Raw genomic sequence first — 10,263 nt, forward strand, 5'->3', positions numbered from 1 at the left:
GTGACTAGCAGCCCAAGGTCACCCAGCTGGCATGTGTTGGAGTGTACAGGCTAATCTGAATTCCCCAGATAAGCCTCCACAGCTCAGGCGGCAGAGCGGGGAATCAAACCCGGTTCCTCCAGATTAGAGTACACCTGCTCTGAACCACTACGCCACCACTGCTCCCATTCAGACCCATCCTGTTTCCCACAATGGTCAACCACAGGACAGCAAGACACCCACAAGAAGGCACGAAAACAACAGCTTTCCCTGCTGTTTGTCTCCCAGCACCTGGAATGTAAAGATACACTGCCCCTGAAAGTGGAGGTTTCTATTTAGCCATCACAGCTGACAGCCTTAGCCACATCTGCCTTCTTTTTAAGACCTTGGCTATCATAGCTTCTCATGACAACTGCTCCGGAAGTTGCTTCTGTGTTGTGTCGCAGTTCCTCTGCCCAGTTGGACCAACACACAGCCCAACAACTCCCCAGGTAGCTTCTTCTGAAAGCACCGGGTCCTTTCTGACCCACGGGGCGAGACGTCACATCACAACGTTTAACAGGCAGACAATGTTTACGGCGTGGTTTGCCGTTGCCTTCTCCAGCACTGCAGCTTTCCACTCCACACCCCGCGGCTCTCATCCGTAATCAACCAATTTCTAAGCAAATGCGTGTCTCCGTAGTATTTAGTCACCAACCATTTATACCCTGCCTTTCCTCATGGTTCAAGGCAACTTAAAATAATGGTTTAAAAAATTCCAGTTAAAGCCAAACAAAGTCATGAATGCCAAACCCTCTTCTTCCCCCTCCCCCTTGAAAGTTGCTTGCCGACATAACATTTTCAGTGTATGCCTTTTTGCAGGGGGGAGGGCTGTTTGTACCGTGGGTCTCTGAGAAACGGCAATCTCATTAAAGCTGTTCCAACTTCAGCAGGTAATTGGAACACGAAAACAAGCCAGTGTTTCCGTGGTCCTTCAGAATGCTCACAGCACTTCATGCAGACACCCATTCAGTGATCCTAAGTACACCCCTATATGGTAGGCCAATATGACCACTGGTCATTTCCCCACTTACCTTGACCAAAGGTTGCTGCGCGCTACTCCCAGCGCGTGTCATTTCTGGCGTGCTCGTGGGCTTCCCCACGACCCCGCACGTCATCAAAAGGCGCCGTTTCAAGGAGCGCCGGGAATGACTCACGCTGAGGGGGCGTGGCAGCGGCTGCGTTGTCACCGCCCCTGTAGTGGGGAGTGTCGGGGGACCCCGCACTACTTGGGGAGAGTAGCGCGCAGCAGCAGGTAAGTGGGGAAACGACCACTGTTATTTTGCAGGAGTAGGGCTAAGACACAGAGGGAGCAGCTTCCCTAGAGCCAGGTGCATCTGTGGCAGACAAAACCGAATCAGACCCCAACTCGTTTATGGCTGTGTCTGTTCATCAGAGGGCTGCACTCGCCAGAACTTCTCCCAGACCAGAAATCCCCAACGGGCTGCCCATCAGTACCTCCAGGCACTTTCCTGGTGCCCACAAAGTGTTTTTAGAAAATAGGCAGGATCAGATGGGGGAGGGGGGGTTCCCAGCAAGGCGTCTGATTGGCAGCACAGATTTTTTAAAAAATGATGCTTTGGCAGCAGCTGCCGCTACGACGCCAGGATATTCCCAGTGTGACTGAGGGTAAACCGCAGCAATAATTTAAGGGCTGACTCCACTTGCTGCAGCAATCATTTTGCAGCGATCATTTGCCCATCACCCTGTGTCAGAATTCCCAAGGTGCCCACAAGCTCAACAGGATTGGAGACCCCCGCCCTCGATCAAGAGTCAACAGAGTCTCCATACAGCCATTGGCAATGGGACATAAGGACCACTCAGATGGATCAAACTGTACAGGATCTAGCCCCCCTCCTCCTGCCCCCCACAGTGGCCCACTGGTGTCCCAGAAGCAGTAGCAGAGAGGTCCAAACCTCCCCTATGCCCTTCCTATCCACAGAGATAGACTACCATGAAACATGGAAGCTTCACCAAACCATCATGGCTAATAGCAATTGCTAGACTTCTCTTCCATGTCTTCTGCTAAGCCCAACAGGGATTTAAACAAATTAATCAAATTTGCATTAGTGTCCTGAATCTAATCAGTCATCTTCATAGAATACCCTTGTCTTAGTATCTCGGGGAGAGGGAGAAAAATTGTTTATTCCCGTATTTCCTTCATTTCTATCCTGCCTTTTCCTCCAATGGGCAGGCAAAGCAGCTGACATATTGTTCTCCTCTCCTTCACTTTACAACAACCCTTTCAGGTAGGCAAGCTGAGAGTGCAAGACACTCTCAATGTCACAGTCAGGATTTGAACATGGGTCGTCCAGATCTTGTCTAATACCCCAATCGCTACACCCCGCCGGTTCTCCAAATCCTATCAATTTTCACCCCATGATACTTCATTTTATGAACTTCTCTCGTATCTCTTCCACCTTTAATTGCTTGTAATTGCTCTAATTGCTTGCTAAACTAAAAATTGTCAAGAGCTTCCGCCGAGCCACACAAGCAAGGTGCTCCAAGCTCTCGATCAGGGAAGCAGGAGCCCTTCCCATTTGTTTTAGATCAGAGTTGTTTTAGTGCGGGGGGGGGGGTTGGGGGGGAAGTAGTCACAAGGAGCAGCAGTGGCGTAGGAGGTTAAGAGCTCATGCATCTAATCTGGAGGAACCGGGTTTGATTCCCAGCTCTGCCGCCTGAGCTGTGGAGGCTTATCTGGGGAATTCAGACTAGCCTGTACACTCCCACACACGCCAGCTGGGTGACCTTGGGCTAGTCACAGCTTCTCGGAGCTCTCTCAGCCCCACCTACCTCACAGGGTGTTTGTTGTGAGGGGGGAAGGGCAAGGAGATTGTAAGCCCCTTTGAGTCTCCTGCAGGAGAGAAAGGGGGGGATATAAATCCAAAACTCTTCTTCTTCTTCTCCTTCTTCTACTTACCCATGAAGCTGCTTTATACTGAGTCAAGCCCTCAGCCCATTAAAGTCAGCATTGCCCACTCAGACTGGCAGCCGCTCTCCAAGGTCCCAGGCAAAGAGGTCTTTCAAATCACCTCCCACCTCGTCTTTTTAAGGGAGATGCCAGAAATCGAACCTGGGACCCTCCGGACATAAATCAAAGGCTCTGCCCCTGAGTCACAGCCCGTCCCCTGATTACGAAACGCTCCCTTGTGAATGCATCTAGAAAAAACTTTGAAAAACCTCCATGCCTTTTCCATCCCTTCATTCCCTTACCCCACAGGTGTCAAACTTGTGGCCCTCCAGATGTTATGAACTACAGTTCCCATCATCATTTGCCAGCATCATGCTGCAGGGGATGATGGGAACTGTAGTCCATAACATCTGGAGGGCCACGAGTTTGACACCTATGCCTTACCCAATGTTTACCGCCAACGTGAAAAAGCATCGCCGAAACAAAATGAACCCATGTGTTGCTACCTTCTAAAGAGACTTTCCAGCTTCTGAGGAGAAGGTTGTTTGACCAGGAACGTCAGACCCTATTCGAAAAGGCTTCCAGGACTTGCTCTCCTTTAGCTCTAGGCATCACCTACACTGGTAATAAGGGGGCTCAATACCTGCACCAGATAATCGCAAGCCCAGGCTCACAGAGAGAGCAATGATGCTGGGTCCGTTGTAATGCCCTTCCATCAGCCGTATCGACAGGGAGATACATTAAAACCCCTTACCACCTAAGGCTATGCATATGCAATGGGAACTGTGTAGACTCTATAGATCATATTCTACTTTATTGTCCACTTTACACAGGACCTAGAGTCAAACACCTGTCACCTCTGCTACTCAAAAAAGAGTATGCATCTGACTTGCAAAAGATCACCTTTCTGTTGGACAGCTCCAGTAGTGATGTAAACGATGCAGTCACCAAATTTTTGGACCTGTATATAAAACAACGCTTTAGGAGCAGATCCTGAACATCAGCCTTCTCTACCTGTCCATTTATTTTAGCTTCCCTCTATTGGGTTAAGTGGATCTATGTATATAATGTTGTAATGCCATTAAAGGTTCTTTGTTTGTGTTTGTGAACCCATGTGCTTCTTCTCATCCAATTTATTCTACGGCTGCACAATTTCAGACAACATTATTGTAGCGGGCAAAGCAAGGGTGTCCTTGACTCTCGACCGTTTTCCTTGCCCCCAAAGAAGCCATGTCCATAATACTTAGGTGGCCTGAAGGAACCACAGTGAGAAAGCCCAGGCTGGTCCATTAGTACAAAATAATTTTCCTTTTGGGAACAGGTGACTTCGGCATATTAATTCCAGCACTAAACGCAGCCCAGTTCCAAGATTTCATCTACATTAAGTTATTTTGAGAAGAACTCTAAAGCGTTTATGCGCCGGAGAGGGCTGCTAATTTGAACTAATGATTTAACGCGTGCAACGCCAGAAACTGACACATTTATTCCAGTTGATGCCATCTGGTGGGGTTTTGAACTGGGAAAGGAGGGGACTGCACTCATTACATCCTTCATTTCAAAACAACAGCCACACTGTTTTCTATACAGTTTGCATAATTTCAGTCATATCGATAGGTTGCCACCTCTGGGTTGGGAGATTGCTGGAGATTTTGGGATGGAGTCTGGGAAGGGTGGGGGTTGGGCAGGAAGGGACCGCAGCAGGGTATAATGCCATACCGGACCCCCTCCAAAGCAGCCACTTTCTCCAGACGAACTGATCTCTGCAGTGTGGAGATCAACTGTAATAGTGGGAGAGCCAGCGCGGTGTGGTGGTTAAGAGCAGGTGCACTCTAATCTGGAGAACCGGGTTTGATTCCCCGCTCTGCCACTTGAGCTGTGGAGGCTTATCTGGCGAACTAGATTATCTTATGCATTCCAACACATGCCAGCTGGGTGACCTTGGTCTAGTCACAGTTCTTTGGAGCTCTCTCAGCCCCACCCACCTCACAGGGTGTTTGTTGTGAGTGAGGAAGGGAAAGGAGTTTGTCAGCCCCTTTGAGTCTCCTTACAGAAGAGAAAGGGGGAATATAAATCCAACTCTTCTTCTTCATCATCTCCAGGTCCTATCTGGAGGTTGGCAACTCTAAATTTCTTTGACTAACATAATGCCCTCGGACAGCACAGTTTTCCTGTCAGCCATTTGCTTTTTCTCAAGAGTGAAGAAGAGACAGTCCAGCCTTTCTTTCACCACATTGGACCAGCGGGTGATTCCAAAGAACTGAGAAGGAAGCACGGTGTGATGGTTAAGAGCTCTAATCTGGAGAACAGAGTTTGATTTCCCCACTCCTCCACAGGAGCAGTGGACTGTTATCTGTGAACTGGGTTTGTTTCCCCACTCCTATACATGAAGCCTGCTGGGTGACCTTAGGCCAGTCACAGTTCTCTCAGAACTCTCTCAGCTCCACCTGCCCCACAAGGTGTTTGTTGTGGGAAGAGGAAGGGAAGGACTTTGAGACTCATTACGGTTGAGAAAAGCAAGGGATAAGCCCAAACTGTTCCTCTCTCACAAAAACAGCTGTCTCTATAGAAGGAAAATGAGTGACTTGAAAGCCGCCACCGTTTTCTTAACTGTCCTAACTCTCGGTGGTCTCCATTTTATGGAGATGCCCACACCCCCTCCTCAATTCCAAAAGGTCCCACAAGCTGAACAGAATTGGGAATTTCTGAGCAATATCTTTAGAATAGGGATGTTCAACTCTGGCCCTGCAGATGTTCATGGACTACGAGTCTCATCAGCCCCTGCCATGGCCAGAGTTGGACACCCCTGCTTTAGAACCTTTAAGAACCTATGTTATTGTTGCCAGCAAAACACCTGGAGATTTGGAGATGGTGACGGGGTCTGTGGAAAGAGGACTGTGGTCTGTGGAAAGAAGGGGCTGCAACAAGGTATAATACCATACAAGCCATCCTCTAAAAACAGCCATTTTCTCTCTCCAGGGGAACGGATCTCTGTCATCTGGACAGCAATTATCATAGCAGATCTCCAGGTGCTGCCTGGAGGTTGGCAACTCTAGCTTCCATCCCCACAATCAAAAGGCCAAATGTAGAATGGAATACATTAGAATCATAGAGTTGGAAGAAACCACCAGGGCCATCCAGCCCAACCCCCTGCTATGCAGGAACACACAATCAAAGCACTCCTGACAGATGGCCATCCAGCATCTGTTTAAAAAACCCCAAAGAAGGAGACTCCACCACACTCTGAGGTAGTACATTCCACTGTTGAACAGCCCTGACAGTCAGAACGTATTTCCTGATGTTTAGGTGGAATCTCTTTTCCTTCACCTTGAACCCCAGTCCTAGTCTGTGGAGAAGCAGAAAACAAGCTTGCTCCCTCACCAATATGACATCCCTTCAAATATCTAAACATGGCTATCACATCACCTCGAAACCTTCTCTTCACCAAACCAGCTTCCTAAGCCTCTCCTCGTAGGGAACGGATTCCAAACCTTTGACCGTTTTGGTTGCCCTCCTCTGGACCCGTTCCAACTTGTAAATATCCTTCCTGAATTGCGGTGCCCAGAACTGTACACAATATTGCAGAATAGAGGGGTACAATTACATCTCTCAATCTATACTCCTATTGATACAGCCCAGAATTGCATTGGCTTTCTTGGCTGCCATATGTAGGCATGAGTGGACACTGAGAGGCTGGGGTTTGTCTACGATCACCCAGCAAGTTTCTGCCAGTCCCAAAGTATAAACGGAGGATACTCTACTCAGAGTTTCCTCCCGACCCACCTCCTGTTTTCCAAACCTGCACAATCCCCACTCATCCTTCACCTAAACACTCCTCTTTTAAATACCTAAAGGAGGTACATCGCAGCAACACCTTTTCACATTGCATCCCCTATGTGCTTCAGGCGGACTTTAATCCAAGAAGCCACCCACCGGGGTCTAGCCCTGGAAATGGCTCTCCAACGACAGTCCTCCGCGGCTGGTGGATGCTGCAAGAAACCCTGGGCAAACGCAGTCGGTCTCCCGCCAACAGCTGCGAGGCACGACACAGTGCTGGGTCTCTAGGCAGCGGCTCTCTTCGCCACAGGGAAGGAGGAAAACAGCGGAAAATTCAGACAAGGCTGGCAGCGGGGAGTTTGCATATTAGATTAAATCTCCCCAGGGGTCACGACCTTGAAGGATGCGACCTGCCAATTCGGGGCGGGGGGGGGGGACAGCAAACCGGACCGACAGGCAGAAATGTCGAGCGTCTGCGGCAAACCTGTCTAAAAGGACAGCGTCACTGTCCTGCCGTCACTCACAGAGTGCACATTTCTCTTACGGGAGCCGTGCGGTGGATACAAGACACGAAGCGCACACCCTCCAGCACAGATCTCAGCTCGGCCAGCGACCGACGAGATGCTCGAGAAAACCTCTGTTCCCTCTCTGAGCTCTTTGTCGTCTGATGAATGTAACAGTGGCCTACTTTTCAAGGATGTTGTGGTTAGATGGATAAGAACTCTCAAATCAAAACAAAGCTAATTAATACAGTCTCAGACTAGCAGTATAAATATAGTACATAAAAACTAAAAGCACTGTAAACATTTGTAATTACGAGGCTTATAAAGTATGGACGTGGCCACAATAAAACAGATAAGATCCTTTATGATAAGACACTTGCTTTCTTGCTTATTGCAAGACTACATTTTTACATGTAAGTAAACAGAATTTCGCCACAGCATTGGAGATATTAGGGTCCTGATCCTCAATTAAAACTTTGGGCAATGAGAGATCTGCACTTGACTCCATTGAGACGTCTGATTTGGATCCTACAGACAAGGCGTCTCAATGGAGTCAGGTTTTTGGCATTAGAAACCCACCCCCTGCAATGCTGCCCAGAGTGTAGCATTCATTCAGTTTACACCACGGCTCTTGACAAAGCCTAATTTGTATGCATGCCCCCACCTTCTCCGATAAAACATGATCTATGATGAATGAGCTACCTAGACAGGTACCACACCATAGGCAAGTTTCTGGATAATACCTGTTTCTAATCAACAGCATCGTAATTCGCCACTGTGATTTTGGTCTCAGTTCTACACCAATCCCCCCCCCCCCACACACACACACACACACGCACTTCTACACTGCATACACACTGTCACTTTTTTTAATGATCAGCAACACATAACAAAAGGCACGTGCCACTCTTTCCCACCCCATTCAGCAACATCCAGCCTCTACAGTGGCTTTACTATGTTTGATTGCAAACGCAGCTTAGAAACAGGCAAATTAAAAGCGCTTATCCTTCGTCTGGCCTCCTGCCCTCACTAAGCCTCTCAGCCAAATATGTTATCGCCCAGGCTTTCATGGGCCATCTTAATACATACCTCTTTGCTTCAAACTGAAAACACCTCTCCAGTGGTATTTTATTGACTATCAGTGCTTTGGTTCAGGTAGCCCATTTGGCTGTACCTGATCTCCTCTCTTTAGTAACAACAATTAACAGCTGCAAGAGAACTTTAGGAAAGGCAGCAATGCTACAACATTACACACAGGTGTTGGGAATATTTGTGGCACCCCCCTTCCCTGCCAAAAGCCAGAGCAAGAGCTCCAGTTTTTTAGCAGTAGACACACACAGCTGGACGTCTGGGGGAAATCCTTGGCCCGCATTGATGGATGGGAGTGCCATCGGTGATATTTAGACAGACATTCTAAAAGACAACCCGTACACCGAGAATAATCCACAGTTGTCATATTATGAATATAATTATTAGGCACACACGCACACATACGCAGAGCGCCTCAACTCCACCATCAGCTTTTCCGGGAAGGCTGACTCGGGACAAGGGGACTTCCGCCAGACCTGCCAGGACAGCTTCACACTGGCCAAGGACCAGTCTGCATTTACCCCCTCCTCCTCCCTTGAAAAAGGCAATGTGGCTGTGTCATTTCGGGGTTTTTTAGATATTGCCCACCACTGACCCCCTTCCTTATGCTGCCCATCCCGCTCAGCCTCTGTGGCTCCTCCACTCCCACCCTGCACCTCTTCCATCCGTCACTCGTCTTGGGTGATGCTGTGGCTGGCCACCAGCTCTCCTCCTCCTGGCCCCTATCCTGTGCGGGAGAATTACTTTCCACTCCCAATGGAGTTTTCCCCTCCCTCCACAACGCCTGTCCTTAGGAGCGACGATGGTCTTCCTCTTGAAAAGCCCAGTCCCAAACCGGGAGTCATTTTGGACATGCCAGAACCCCACCTCGGAGTGGAGTTTCGCAGCAGCCTTTCCAAACACAGCATCACAGCAAGTCCGGAAGGGGTCCCTGGAGTCGAGGGTCTCTCCCCCATCCATCTAGCAGGGCACAATGATGCTTAAGTCCCCCATCCCTACGGGGACTTTCCACCGCCCCCCACCCACGTCCCATGAAAGGTCTCCTCTTTTGCCTCGCCTGGCAGGATGACCCAGAGACTCAGGGATGGGGCGGAACTCCAGAAATGGGAATGGGAAAGGGGGTGCCAGGATGCAACTGGAAGAGATGGGAGATTTGCAGGACTTGGAAAGGGCAGGGGGAGGGGAGTTTGGGGAAGGGGACAGGAAGGGAAGGCAGGGGGAGGGAGGCAAGAGAACCTTTCTGCATGGGGAGACCAGGGGCCACGGATTCTGGAAGCACCCCCGGATTGCAAAAGGGACCCCTGGATTAGAGGAGACCGGGAGGGCATCCAGTGCGGACCCCCGGAGGAAAGAAAGCAGATGGACCCCCTCGCGTTCAGGGAGATGAGAATGGGGGGTGGGGGGGCAGAGGAACCCACTGGCTTCGCCCCCTAAGGCGCCGGCGAGAGGCGGCTGCTGCGGCGCCTGCGAAGGCTGCGGCTGGCAGGTGTCGGGGACCGCCGGGCGGGCGGGCGTGCGGGCTGGGCGGGCGTGCAGCGGCGGCTTCTCCTACCTGGGGGGCTCCGCGGGGCTGGGGTGCGGGGCTGCCGGGTTCTTCCCGCAGCCGGGCGGGCGCTGCCAAGAGCCGAGCAGGAAAGCGGAGCGCAGCGATCCGGCGGCGGCACCAGCAGCTGCAAAACCGAGTCCGGCAGCGGCCGGGAGGGCCGGGAGGGCGCCGCCGGGTGGCCAGCCGAGATATTGCAGCGTGCGGGGAAAAGCGGAAGGAGGGTCAAATGTGGAAGGCTGGGATCATTGGCTGCACGGGGGGGGGGGGGGGGGGGAGAAGAATTAACCCCCCCCTCCCATTTCTTGCTCTTTCTCTCAGGCAAGTTCTGTCCTCCCCCCTGAGGAGCCGAGCAAGAAAAGGGTGTCGGAAGCCATGAGCAAATAAATGCGAGCTGTATGAACAGTGCAGAAAAGCATCACAAT

The 10,263-nt window shown here is 50.5% G+C and overlaps 1 protein-coding gene across 2 annotated transcripts in view; it reads right to left on the reverse strand.

Annotated features, from left to right (window-relative positions):
• Positions 1-9,987, reverse strand: part of GRIK4 (glutamate ionotropic receptor kainate type subunit 4) — a 449,540-nt gene extending 439,553 nt beyond the window's left edge. For both annotated transcript variants that reach the window (XM_048512834.1, XM_048512833.1), the window contains exon 1: positions 9,848-9,987. The gene's annotated coding sequence lies outside the window, so the exon portion shown is untranslated. The remainder of the gene's footprint in view (positions 1-9,847) is intronic.
• Between the last annotated feature and the right edge of the window lie 276 nt (positions 9,988-10,263).

The sequence above is a fragment of the Sphaerodactylus townsendi genome, linkage group LG12, assembly GCF_021028975.2.
Source record: "Sphaerodactylus townsendi isolate TG3544 linkage group LG12, MPM_Stown_v2.3, whole genome shotgun sequence".
In the NCBI taxonomy this organism is placed as follows: Eukaryota; Metazoa; Chordata; class Lepidosauria; order Squamata; family Sphaerodactylidae; genus Sphaerodactylus; species Sphaerodactylus townsendi.